The sequence below is a fragment of the Pelophylax lessonae genome (assembly GCF_965119305.1).
Source record: "Pelophylax lessonae genome assembly, chromosome: 7".
NCBI classification, from domain to species: Eukaryota; Metazoa; Chordata; class Amphibia; order Anura; family Ranidae; genus Pelophylax; species Pelophylax lessonae.
The window spans coordinates 217529169-217543748 of NC_138774.1; positions in this window are offsets into that span (position 1 = coordinate 217529169).

Sequence of the window (14580 nt, forward strand, 5' to 3'; positions counted from 1 at the left end):
AATGACCCCATTTTGGAAAGCAAACAGCCCAACGTATAATTTTTGAGGCATAATGAGTCTTTTGAATATGTCATTTTTTTCCACAGGTTTTTAGAAAATGTGGAACAAAAATGAAAACGCATTTTTTTTACACAAAGCTGTCCATTTATGCAATATTTCTAACACATAGCATGTACATAGCAAAAATTGCACCCCAAAATACATTCTGCTATTCCTCCTGAGTATGGCGATACCACATATGTAACACTTTTACACAGCCTAGCCACATACAGAGGCCTAACATCCAAATAGCACTTTACACAAAGTTGTCCATTTATCCACTTTAAGACTGGGCCTATTTTTGACACTTGGTGTTTACAAGCTAAAATCATTTTTTTTCTAGAAAACTACTTAGAACCCCCAAACATTATATATTTATTTTTAGTAGAGACCCTAGAGAATAAAATGGAGATCGTTGCAATATTTTTTATCACACCATATTTGCGCAGCAGTCTTCCAAATGCAATTTTTTTGAAAAAAAATCACTTTTTTTAACTAAAAAATAAGAAAACAGTAAATTTAGCCCAATTTTTTCCATAATGTGAAAGATAATGTTACGCCGAGTAATTAGATACCCAACATGTCATGCTTCAAAATTGCGCATGCTCACAGAATGGCGCCAAACATTGGTACTTAAAAATCCCCATAGGCAACATTTTAAAAATTTCTGCAGGTTACCAGCTTAGAGTTACAGAGGAGGTCTAGGGCTCAAATTATTGCTCTCGCTCTAACGATCGCGGAGATACCTCACATGTATGGTTTGAACATCGTTTACATATGTGGGCGGGACTTGCGTATGCGTTTGCTTCTGCGCGCGAGCTAACGGAGACAGAGCGCTTTAATTTAATTTTTTTTTTTTCCTATTTATTTTATTTATTATTTTTTTATTTTTACACAGTTTAAAAAAAATGCTTTGATCATTTTTATTCCTATTACAAGGCATGTAAAAATCCCCTGTAATAGAAATAGGCATGACAGGTCCTTTTTATTGTGAGATCTGGGGTCAAAAAGACCCCACACCTCACAACTACACTAAAAAAGAAAAAAAAAATTGTTGAAAAAGGAAAAAAAAAAAAACCCTTTAAACCGGTTGCTAGGCAACGACTTTTGACGTAGCTCCTGTTCTCCAAAACCATAGACTTCCTGTCTCTGAGGATCCGGGACCGGATAGTTTTCCCCACTGCCGGCGGGTCCGGTAAGCTGGGAAAACATCTGGGATGCGGCGGGAGGGGGGGGGGGCACGTCTTCCCCTGCACCGTAAGGGTAATTCTGCGGCTAATCCACCACTGGGACCACCCTTATCCATAGTTGCCAACATTTGAAAACATTTTCCAGGGACACTTTGCAGCACAGCTATCAATTACTTACCACACCCACTTCCCTGAAGCTCCGCCCACTCTGCATAATTAATCTCCGCCTACTTATCAGATTATAGGGTCTACTTCATAAAGAGAGAATTACAGGAAATTGAAAAGGGAATTGAAAACTTAAGGCCAAAGTAGCAGAGTTGGAATAATTCACCCATTCTACTGCACTACTTCTGCCTAAAGTTTAAAATTCTCATCACAATTCCCTGCAATTCTAAAGTGTCAAATGTTCCCAGGTGTGACCATACAAAAAATGTAATATGTAAATATAAATAAAGTGCAAGGTGTAAATAAGTATGATTATACTATCTGGTATAATTAGGTTTTATTGTACTTATTTACATCTAACACTTTATTTAGATTTACATATTCCATTTTTGTATGGTCACACCTGAGCACATTTCACACTTTATTCACCTGTCTTTGAGGCTACGTTCACATCTTAACGTTGCTATTACAGGCGTTTTTATGGGCGTTTTTTCAGGCGTTTTAATGGGCGTTTTTACAGGCGTTTTTTGTGCAGGCGTTTTTAGATTGAATAGAGACCAATGGAAAACGTCTGTAATCTGCCCAAAAAGAAGCTCATGTACTTTTTTGAGCGTTGGGCGTTTTGCTCACGGCGTCAAAACGCTCAGATGTGAACAGGGGCCATTGAAATGAATAGGATTTGTCTTGTTGGGCGTTTTGAGAGCTGATCCTAGAGCAGAAAAACTCCCCCAAAACGCCTACATGTGAACGGAGCCTGAATTCAGCCCTCTGTAGGGTGATAATTTTCATTTACATAAAACAATGTAGCATCCTTTCCTTCCTAACACATTACCCAGTCCATACCAGTATAGATCCTAACACATTACCCAGTCCATACCAGTATAGATGCTAACACATTACCCAGTCCATACCAGTATAGATCCTAGCACATTACCCAGTCCATTCCAGTAGAGATCCTAACACATTACCCAGTCCATACCAGTATAGATCCCAACACATTACCCAGTCCATACCAGTATAGATCCCAACACATTACCCAGTCCATACCAGTATAGATCCCAACACATTACCCAGTCCATACCAGTATAGATCCCAACACATTACCCAGTCCATACCAGTATAGATCCCAACACATTACCCAGTCCATACCAGTATAGATCCCAACACATTACCCAGTCCATACCAGTATAGATCCCAACACATTACCCAATCCATACCAGTATAGATCCTAGCACATTACCCAGTCCATTCCAGTAGAGATCCTAACACATTACCCAGTCCATACCAGTATAGATCCCAACACATTACCCAGTCCATACCAGTATAGATCCCAACACATTACCCAGTCCATACCAGTATAGATCCCAACACATTACCCAGTCCATACCAGTATAGATCCCAACACATTACCCAGTCCATACCAGTATAGATCCTAACACATTACCAAGTCCATACCAGTATAGATCCTAGCACTTTACCCAGTCCATTCCAGTAGAGATCCTAACACATTACCCAGTCCATACCAGTATAGATCCCAACACATTACCCAGTCCATACCAGTATAGATCCCAACACATTACCCAGTCCATACCAGTATAGATCCCAACACATTACCCAGTCCATACCAGTATAGATCCCAACACATTACCCAGTCCATACCAGTATAGATCCCAACACATTACCCAGTCCATACCAGTATAGATCCCAACACATTAACCAGTCCATACCAGTATAGATCCCAACACATTACCCAGTCCATACCAGTATAGATCCTAACACATTACCCAGTCCATACCAGTATAGATCCTAACACATTACCCAGTCCATACCAGTATAGATCCTAACACATTACTCATTCCATACCAGTATAGATTCTAACACATTACCCAGTCCATACCAGTATAATTTCTAACACATTACCCAGTCCATACCAGTATAGATCCTAGAACATTACCCAGTCTATACCAGTATAGATCCTAAAACATTACCCAGTCCATACTAGTATAGATCCTAACACATTACCCAGTCCATACCATCCTAACACATTACCGAGTCCATACCAGTATAGATCCTAACACATTACCCAGTCCATATCATCCTAACACATTACCAAGTCCATACAAGTATAGATCCTAACACATTACCCAGTTCACACCAGTATAGATCCTAACAGATTACCCAGTCCATACCATCCTAACACATTACAGAGTCCATACCAGTATAGTCCATACCAGTATAGATCCTAACACATTACCCAGCCCATATTATCCTAACACATACCAAGTCCATACCATTATAGATATCCAGCATTAAATTTTTCCCATTGAGGATTGAGGTCTGTTTTCATTTTTTTGAGCAATATATATATATATATATATATATATATATGCACACACATACACATACACGGATATGTACACACATTTATCTAGAGCTAGAAAACTACATATATGTATCAATTAACAGGTGTAAAAATTAGATCTATAAAAAAGCATTATTGATAGTAGTAATTAATGGAGTGTGAGGCCTCCAGCTTGTCGGAAGGTGCTCTGCCTCCCCCTGCTGGCGGATTTTGGAAAGTGCACCATGCTAACACCCTGCCTTCGGTGACACGTTACATTTGCGACAGGCGGGAAGAGTGAGCGGGCACAGAGAGAGAGACAACCTGCTGTAAGAACTACAACTCCTAGCTGGGGTGAGAGCGACACTGTGTGGCACAAAATAAAAAAAAAAATAAAAATATATATATATTTTTTTTTAAATGATTTACATTGTCCCTGATTAACAGGGACAATGTAAAATACCCGGGACAGGCTCCTATTTGCCGGGATTGTCCCGGGAAAAACAGGACAGTTGGCAGGTATGCCTGGCCTGTGCTGTCTTATATTGTGTACACTCACTGCTAAGCAGGCTGCTGGCCTGGCACTATATATTTATTAATAGTAAATGGCACACAGCGGCCTGGTAGAAGATGGTAAAAAACTCAGTAAAATTATTAAAACTCAGTAAAATTATTATTAATTGTCCTATGAAAAGCAATGCCATTTAAAAAGTAAAATAATTTAGAGCCTGCAAACTGAATTCTCATAAATGAGTAAATGTCTGCACAGGCTGTTAATATTTATAGGCCACAGATACCCTGTGTATGTAAGCCTTAGACATGACCAGCATGCCGTGCCCCCCCCCCCATCATCAATGCAGTGACCAGCTTGCCTTCCCGTGCCCCCATCATCAATGCAGTGCCAGTGACCAGCTTGCCGTGCCCCCAGGGCCATCATCAATGCAGTGCCAGTGACCACCAGCTTGCTGTGCCCCCATGATCATCAATGCAGTGACTGACCATCAGCTTGCCGTGCCCCCATGATCATCAATGCAGACAGTGACCACCAGCTTGCTGTGCCCCCATGATCATCAATGCAGACAGTGACCACCAGCCTGCTGTGCCCACATGATCATCAATGCAGACAGTGACCACCAGCTTGCTGTGCCCCCATGATCATCAATGCAGACAGTGCCCCCTAGCTTGCTGTGCCCCCAATGATCATCAATGCAGTGACTGACCATCAGCTTGCCGTGCCCCCATGATCATCAATGCAGTGACTGACCATCAGCTTGCCGTGCCCCCATGATCATCAATGCAGACAGTGACCACCAGCTTGCTGTGCCCCCATGATCATTAATGCAGACAGTGACCACCAGCTTGCTGTGCCCACATGATCATCAATGCAGACAGTGACCACCAGCTTGCTATGCCCCCATGATCATCAATGCAGACAGTGACCACCAGCTTGCTGTGCCCCCATGATCATCAATGCAGTGACTGACCACCAGCTTGCCGTGCCCCCCATGATCATCAATGCAGACAGTGACCACCAGCTTGCTGTGCCCCCATGATCATTAATGCAGACAGTGACCACCAGCTTGCTGTGCCCCCAATGATCATCAATGCAGTGACTGACCACCAGCTTGCCGTGCCCCCATGATCATCAATGCAGACAGTGACCACCAGCTTGCTGTGCCCCCAATGATCATCAATCAAGGCCCAAGCTCTATTCCCTATCACAGCGCTGCATGCACCCGGTGCCTTCTTACCCGAGGCCGAGAGTCGACTTGCCATATAGAAATGCTGTACTTATGTACTATATTAATATAACAATGGAAGTGATCAGTGCCTGCTCTTGTCACCCAAGAGGTATGCAAGGACACCGAGAGTCGTTTTATAATTATTAAGGGCCGCATCATGGGAAAGGAGCTAACCATAGCTAATATTTATGCTCCTAACGGAGCCTCTGTACAATTATTCTTGTATTTTTTTAATGAATTAGAAAAATACCACTCCTCCCACATAATTTTAGGAGGGGACTTCAACATGGTCTCCCATCCTACCATGGATAGAAGCAAACCTAATTCTACATCCAAAATGTTCCCTAGAACCAGGGCCGATCCTAGGGTCACAGGCGCCCGGGTGCAGAAATATTTCTGGCGCCCCCACATGGGCGTGGTCATCTTACTATCTCCTCCCCTTTACAAATGTTTCTATGGCAACGACTCAAACACAGAGATGCTCCCCTAAGAAGTCTTTCCTCACCCCGGGACCCTCCCACGATCTCTTAACAATAAACAAATTAAAGTAAGAGAAGCAGAGTACTCTAATGGGAACTGGAGGGGGGGTCTATCTAATGGACACAGAGAGGGCATCTGTTAGAGAGTGTGTTAGACAGAGCCCCCAGACAGGAGATGGTCAGAGACTGCAGACTTGATACAAGAGATGGTCAGAGACTGCGGATATGATACAAGTGATCAATGCAGCCTCACCAGTGCCCACCAAATGCAGCCTACCAGTGCCCACCAAATGCAGATTACCAGTGCCCACCAAATTCAGCCTACCAGTGCCCACCAAATACAGCTTACCAGTGCCCACCAAATGCAGTATAATCAGTGCCCACCAAATGCAGCCTACCAGAGCCCACCAAATGCAGCCTACCAGAGCCCACCAAATGCAGCTTACCAGTGCCCACCAAATGCAGCCTACCAGTGCCCACCAAATACAACTTACCAGAGCCCACCAAATGCAGCTTACCAGTGCCCACCAAATGCAGCCTACCAGTGCCCACCAAATACAGCTTACCGGTGCCCACCAAATTCAGCCTACCGGTGCCCACCAAATGCAGCTTACCAGTGCCCACCAAATGCAGCCTTATCAGTGCCCACCAAATGCAGCCTACCAGAGCCCACCAAATGCAGCCTACCAAAGCCCACCAAATGCAGCTTACCAGTGCCCACCAAATGCAGCCTACCAGTGCCCACCAAATACAGCTTACCAGAGCCCACCAAATGCAGCTTACCAGTGCCCACCAAATGCAGCCTACCAGTGCCCACCAAATACAGCTTACCAGTGCCCACCAAATGCAGCCTTATCAGTGCCCACCAAATGCAGCCTACCAGAGCCCACCAAATGCAGCTTACCAGAGCCCACCAAATACAGCCTACCAGTGCCCACCAAATGCAGCCTTATCAGTGCCCACCAAATGCAGCCTACCAGAGCCCACCAAATGCAGCCTACCAGAGCACACCAAATGCAGCCTACCAGAGCCCACCAAATGCAGCTTACCAGTGTCCACCAAATGCAGCCTACCAGTGCCCACCAAATACAGCTTACCAGAGCCCACCAAATGCAGCTTACCAGTGCCCACCAAATGCAGCCTACCAGTGCCCACCAAATACAGCTTATCAGAGCCCACCAAATGCAGCTTACCAGTGCCCACCAAATGCAGCCTACCAGTGCCCACCAAATACAGCTTACCAGTGCCCACCAAATGCAGCCTTTTCAGTGCCCACCAAATGCAGCCTACCAGAGCCCACCAAATGCAGCTTACCAGAGCCCACCAAATACAGCCTACCAGTGCCCACCAAATGCAGCCTTATCAGTGCCCACCAAATGCAGCCTACCAGAGCCCACCAAATGCAGCCTACCAGAGCCCACCAAATGCAGCTTACCAGTGTCCACCAAATGCAGCCTACCAGAGCCCACCAAATACAGCTTACCAGAGCCCACCAAATGCAGCTTACCAGTGCCCACCAAATGCAGCTTACCAGAGCCCATCAAATGCAGCTTACCAGTGCCAACCAAATGCAGCCTACTAGTGCCCACCAAATGCAGCTTACCAGTGCCCACCAAATGCAGCTTACCAGTGCCCACCAAATGCAGCCTACCAGTGCCCACCAAATGCAGCTTACCAGTGCCCACCAAATGCAGCTTACCAGTGCCCACCAAATGCAGCCTACCAGTGCCCACCAAATTCAGCCTTATCAGTGCCCACCAAATGCAGCCTTATCAGTGCCCACCAAATTCAGCCTTATCAGTGCCCACCAAATGCAGCCTACCAGTGCCCACCAAATGCAGCCTATCAGTGCCCACCAAATGCAGTTACCAGTGCCCACCAAGTGCAGCCTACCAGTGCCCACCAAATGCAGCTTACCAGTGCTCACTAAATGCCAGTGCCCACCAAATACAGCTTACCAGTGTCCAACAAATGCAGCTTACCAGTGACCACCAAATGCAACCTATGGTCAGTATGGCAGTGGACATGGTCAGTAGAGAAGTAGACATAGTCATTAGAGCAGTGGATGTGGTCAGTATGGCAGTGGACATGGTCAGTATGACAGTGGTTGGGGCCAGAAGTTTTAAATTTTTGTTATTTTGTTTTTTTTTATTATTTTTTACCATTTTATTTTACATTTTTATTTTTTATTGTTTTTACAATTTTTTAGGAGCTCCATTTTTGGAGCTTTACTGAGATATCAGGGGGAGAGAGGATGCCAGTAGCGCTGCGGGGGAGCGGGGCATTTTGCAGCTCCTCGTTCTCCCCTAATATCCTCCCACTAAACTTGCCACACACACAGTTACACCTTCTGTATTCGGGTGCCTCAATCTGGGTGAGGGAGCACAGGGGGCACCTTCAGAAGGGGGGGGGCAGTGTGACAGGGGGGGCGTGGAGGACAGTATGAGGGGGCAGTGTGATTTGAGGGGGTCAGTGTGTTGGGAGGGGCCAGTGCGGCTGGAGGGTGGGGCAGTGTGACTGGAGAGGAGCAATGTGATGGGAAGGGGGCAGTGGACAGCAGTATGGGGGGGGCAGTGTGACAGGAAGGGGCAGTATAGGTGGACAGCATGAAGGAGGGGGGCAGTGGAGGGCAGTATGGGGTGACAGCATGATTAGAGAGGGGGTAGTGGAGGGACGTATAGGGGACAGTGTGCCAGGAGGGGGCAGTGGAGGGATGTATAGGGGGACAGTGTGCCAGGAGGGGGCAGTGGAGGGCAGTATAGGGGACAGTGTGCCAGGAGGGGGCAGTGGAGGGCAGTATAGGGGACAGTGTGCCAGGTGGGGGCAGTGGAGGGCAGTATAGGGGACAGTGTGCCAGGAGGGGGAAGTGGAGGGACATATAGGAGGACAGTGTGCCAGGAGGGGGCAGTGGAGGACACTATAGGGGACAGTGTGCCAGGAGGGGGCAGTGGAGGGCAGTATAGGGGACAGTGTGCCAGGAGGGGGCAGTGGAGGGCAGTATAGGGGACAGTGTGCCAGGAGGGGGGCAGTGGAGGGCAGTATAGGGGACAGTGTGCCAGGAGGGGGCAGTGGAGGGACATATAGGAGGACAGTGTGCCAGGAGGGGGAAGTGGAGGACACTATAGGGGACAGTGTGCCAGGAGGGGGCAGTGGAGGGCAGTATAGGGGACAGTGTGCCAGGAGGGGCAGTATAGGGGACAGTGTGCCAGGAGGGGGGCAGTGGAGGGCAGTATAGGGGACAGTGTGCCAGGAGGGGGCAGTGGAGGGCAGTATAGGGGACAGTGTGCCAGGAGGGGGCAGTGGAGGGCAGTATAGGGGACAGTGTGCCAGGTGGGGGCAGTGGAGGGCAGTATAGGGGACAGTGTGCCAGGAGGGGGGCAGTGGAGGGCAGTATAGGGGACAGTGTGCCAGGTGGAGGGCAGTATGGGGGGAGCAGCATAATGGGAGGGGGGAAGTATGGGGCTGGGGGGGAGCAGAGTGGTAGTAGGACACCTGGAACTCGCTAGGCAGTGTATATCCTTAGACTCTGCTGGGGCAGAGATTGTGTTGTATCTCTACTAGGCGTGAGGGGCCTCAGGACAGGGAGAATTTCTCCTACCTTGCCCAGTGCTAGGAACAGCCAAGAAGCGTGAGCCGAAGCCGGAGTCGGGGGGCGGAGCTGGGAGGCGGTCCCAGGTTCGAATCACTGCTTGTCACTTGTTAACATCGTGAATACAGCTAGCACCAGGCTGGATAGGAGGTCCGTTGGGGCGGCATAGGGTAGAACTAATCCCGCCCCTGCAGCCACTGAAAGCCCTGCAGGAACCAGGAGAAGATCGGTTCTCCTATATGTCACCCCTCCTGCCCGCCTATACACTCTAGTGCCAGCTGTTTCCACAGTGTGAACAAGTGGTAAGCAGTTATCCGTACCTAGGACCGCCTCCCAGCTCCGCCCCCCGACTCTGGCTCAGGCACAGGTGTACTGTAGACGAACGTGACAGGAGACCTGCACGGACCCCCCAGTAAGTGGCACCCGCGGGACGCCCCCCTCCCGCTGGTATACTGCCGCCATGTAACACACAGAAGGAGAGGAGAAGGGAGGGAAGGACTGCCTAGAACCCTTGAATGCAAACTCAACAGCCTACAGCTAGTAGACACTTCGGAGATGCTTAAATATGGGCTCCAAGGAGTTCACGTTCTACTCCCACCCACACAATTCTTTGGCTAGGATAGATTACAAATGATTAAAATGTGTAGTGCGCTAATTCTGTGAAACTTATAAACATAAATATGTGAACAATAGTAACACCAATGTCATTAATAAATAGGATGAGATATAAAACAAAGTCCATGAAATTCATAAAAGGTCCATATATGCAACAGTTCACATAAGTCCTTGAATGAAGAGATCCCAATACCAAACAAGTGACTTCAATGAAAACAAATGAGGGAAAAGGTGTTTCAAGGTGCTTGTTAAAGTGCAGGTATTCCCCTTACCAGATGGGTGAAAAATAAGCAATATCTCTCCAAACAAAAAGATGCATGCAGTGATATAGATAGCCCAGCTCTGCCCACCTCGTGGCCGGTTTGAGAGTAGATAAACTCTTACCAGATTACATAAAACTTAAGGTGTATGGATAACTTCTGGATATCTTTCAGCTCAATGGTAATGACCGTCCCCCAAGCTTGCGGCTCCCTGTTGTCCCTTGGAAGTGAAACTTCATCCAGGTGTTCACAGGTGATTTCCCAAAAATAGACAAGGGGGGACTAATAGTGCATATTGTCTATTTTCACTGTCACCTGCGACATCACCCATGGCACCAGCAGAGTCAATCAGAGAGCTTCCAGAGGCTAGGCAGGCCTATAGTGTTCCTGGGCAAGGCGCGGGTTGCAACAACTGCAATGCAGGAGGTTGTAGTTTCAGCGCCTGCAGGCTGTTGCATGTCTGCTCTACCAGTTTCCAGGCGCACACAAGACTATGTACCCCAACCGACTCTTTCTGAAGAAATGACTGAGCAAATTACAAGTTGACACCCTGGCTTTCTTCCTGGAGTCCCACCCATCTCAAGATTTAGTTAAGTTTCTAATCCAGGGCAACAACGGTGGAGTGTAACAATTTGCAGTCTGCCTTATCAGACCCTTCCACAGTCAACACCTTGTTACAGTCAGAGGTTTACAAAGGTTTCATGATTGGGCCTTTTGGCACACCGCCTTTTTTCTTGTGAACATACCAACCCGTTGGGCATCGTCACCAGGAAGTACAAAAAAAAAACGCTTTTGACCTTTTCGGCTCCTCATTCCATTATCACGCCCAGCCTCAATTCTCTCACCCTCACTGAGGAATTTTTCTCTACAGTATGCCTCCGTGGATAATGCCATCCAGGCGATCTTGCAGGCCGGGGAGGCTGCCGGGCTCGGCAAGACGGGCATATCCGATGCCTTCAAACTACTGCCCATCCACCAATCATTGTGGCACCTGCTCGGTCTTGCTATTTTGCTGTCCGCTTGACTTTCAGGGCCAGAGTAGCCCAAGAATTTTTAATTTTTTTTTACATGTTCGCAGAAACACTGTGCTGGCTCCTTTTTGAACATCAGCTGCTGTCCAATGGTAATTCGTTACCTGGATTATTTCCTGACCGTCGAAAGTCGCACTTCAGCACCACTCGGTTAACCAAGACTGTTGAAGCTTTTCTCCACCCTAGGTGGCTCCAGCCAAGACCATAGGCCCCACCACCAAGCTGACCTTGTTAGGCATTTGCCTGGTTTCAGTCACCATGCAGGCTAGCCTTCCTGGTTTAACTGTTCTCATGGCCCACAGGAACATGCTAGCCAGTCAGCACTGTCATCCAACACCAGACGCTCTTACGCACAAGCTCTGATATTCAACATTTTGGACCCGTTGTCTTTGGACACCATCGTGGCGTTTTCTTCCTTTTGCGATTTATACTTGAACCTTGCGCACAATGCAATTAAACTCTACCTCTCTGGAGTTAGTTTCACATCATCAACACTTACTCAAGTCACGGTACTTTAATGGCATCAAGTCCCATCAAGAACATTCTAAAAGGCATCTTTCGGTTGGAAGGCTGCAAGCCCTCGTTTCGTCAATCAATAGATGGCAGCAGGTTCCGGGCTGTGTTCGACTTGTTGGACACTAATATAATAAAGGAGTGTCTCCACAAGATGGCCTCTGTGGACACTCTTAGGTATATGTGCCACGTCCGAATTAATCAATTATAGAAAAGAATAGCTATTGCTATAGGAATGGACTTTCTCGGCACAGCAATCAACACTAGTATTATAAAAATATAAATTTATTGAAAATTCATTAAAAAAGATATACAAGTGTACATATAACAGAAAATGATACAGAAAAAATAAGTTTTAGTTCAATTAAAAACAGATCATAACATCAGATACATGATATCATAGATATCCCTCAATCACCGCTAAGATTTAAGTGGTGATATTGTATAAACCTGATACTTAATCCTAGATCATAGTAGATACAGGTATATGTCCGGTGTTGAGGGATTCATTGTAGTACAAATTGCCTCTACATGTTTCGCGTACAGATTAACGCTTCTTCAGGAGGATGTGATACAAAAAGAGATTTTTATATATATGAGATCTGAACGAAACAGAGGGGAAAAATGCATGAATACCATACAGAATGTCCTATATTTCATAGTATATCATAGGGCATAACATACAAGCCCAGTATTTTATATACAATATATATATGGTTCCACTAAATAGATAATATTTTTTTGTATTCATATATTTATATAGCATCCATATGATGGATCATTTAGTGAGATATTTATATTCCATGAGTCTGTTAGAGATAATATATCGAATACAAAATGTGAGATATATAAAAGGGAAACACAACTCTATTACCTGCTTACTTACCTATATATACTTTTTTAATTAGGGACCTTCATGCATAGAAAGGATAATTAATTTATATCGGCAAAGCGACAGAAACTGGTAGTGTGTAGCATACAACTGTCCTGTTCTAGAGAAGAAAGGGAATATATAATGTGCCATACGTAAAAAATATATATATGCAGTGGCGTCCAATAATAGGGCGCCGTTATATAATAGTGTATGTTCCTTAATGTGTCTAAGCACACTAGGCACATCAGTATTTTGGTTAGATCTAATTACCTGTCAGCTGTAGGATACAACCAGTCCCGCAATGTTCAAAATATCAAATAATATCTGGCCATTTGGGTATATATCAATATTTCATAGCATGCGCCGTTCCACCATAGAAATGTTCACGGCGCAGGAGATTGCAACCGTGACACTGTGGGAGTGAACAAAAAATGCCATTAACACCCATATATAATCAGTTTATAATTAATTTGATATTTATAAAATCTGAATAGATGGGAAATGCAGTTATTTCCCATTTAGGCCACTAGGTGGCGGGCTCCGCTCGGACTGATTCCTGTCTAGTTTACTTTGTATGCAGTGATCTAAAGCAGAGAAGCGAGTGTGTTCCTCGTAGCAGTCGGGTAGAGAGGAGCGTCTGCCTGGCTGTTTAAATGTCCTCCAACTGCGTGACGTTTCGCGCCATTGGGCGTGTTGACATCACGCAGCCCGGCTGACTGGTGTCTCTCATCTGATTACCGTCACTGCGCATGTCTAAACATGCCGTTCGGGATCAGAGGAGAGAGCACGTCTGGGGAGTGGGTGGAGACACAGCAAGTGTCCACCTCGTTGGTAGAGCCCAGATTGGCGCCGCCCACTAAACCCCGGTTGCTATGGCCTCTCACCGCGCCCCAGGTTCGTCAAGTACTTGAGCACCCTGCTGAGTAAGTTAGAAGAAGAAGTGTGTTACTTGGAAGATTCAGTCCAGGCTCTTGGTCCTTGCAAAATACGTCCAGTGAGACGATCACATTTTATTGCCTTTGTAAAATGTGCTGGGTTTGGGGTGTCTGGATTCCACTGAAGAATGACTAATTCTTAAATAAGGGTTGGATTTAATTACAGTAGGGATAAAAATACATTACAATTACAGATAAGGATATGGGGTAGAGTGAGATGGACAGGGAAAAGGGGAGGGGGTCTGTCTACTATCATACACACATCCTCACTGAATCTCTCAGGCCAGGGTCCTTTTTATCCAGACTTGAGACCCACACCCCAGCTGTGGGGGTTGGTAATCACAGTCATTGAAGACAGTTGAACAGTCATAAAAACTTTGTTCCTCTCCCAGGTTCAACTTTCAGTTCCTTTGAGCAGATAATCACACAAGATGTCCATCCAGTTCATCACAATTCAGGCACCATGCTGGCCAGGTGTGAGGGGGCAGCTGAATATCCTCATTAGTCCTACTGGTTAGATAAGGACCTTGTGCATTGTTCTAGCCCTGTTTACTGCAGGCTGGCTGTGAACACTGTCATTTGTCCCACATCAAAGTCCTTTCAAAACGTTGTTTTACAAGCCATATCGTTCTCAGGTTGCATCTGCATTAATAGCAATCTTTTCCCAGTATTACAGCTTTGCACAGTTTTATAGAAGCTGTTAAACAAAATACGATCGCAAAATACTACAATCGCGTGGCAGTAAAAAAAGAAGTTTTCCATGCAAGCTCAAACAAACGAATAACTTTGCAAAATAGTTACACAGCA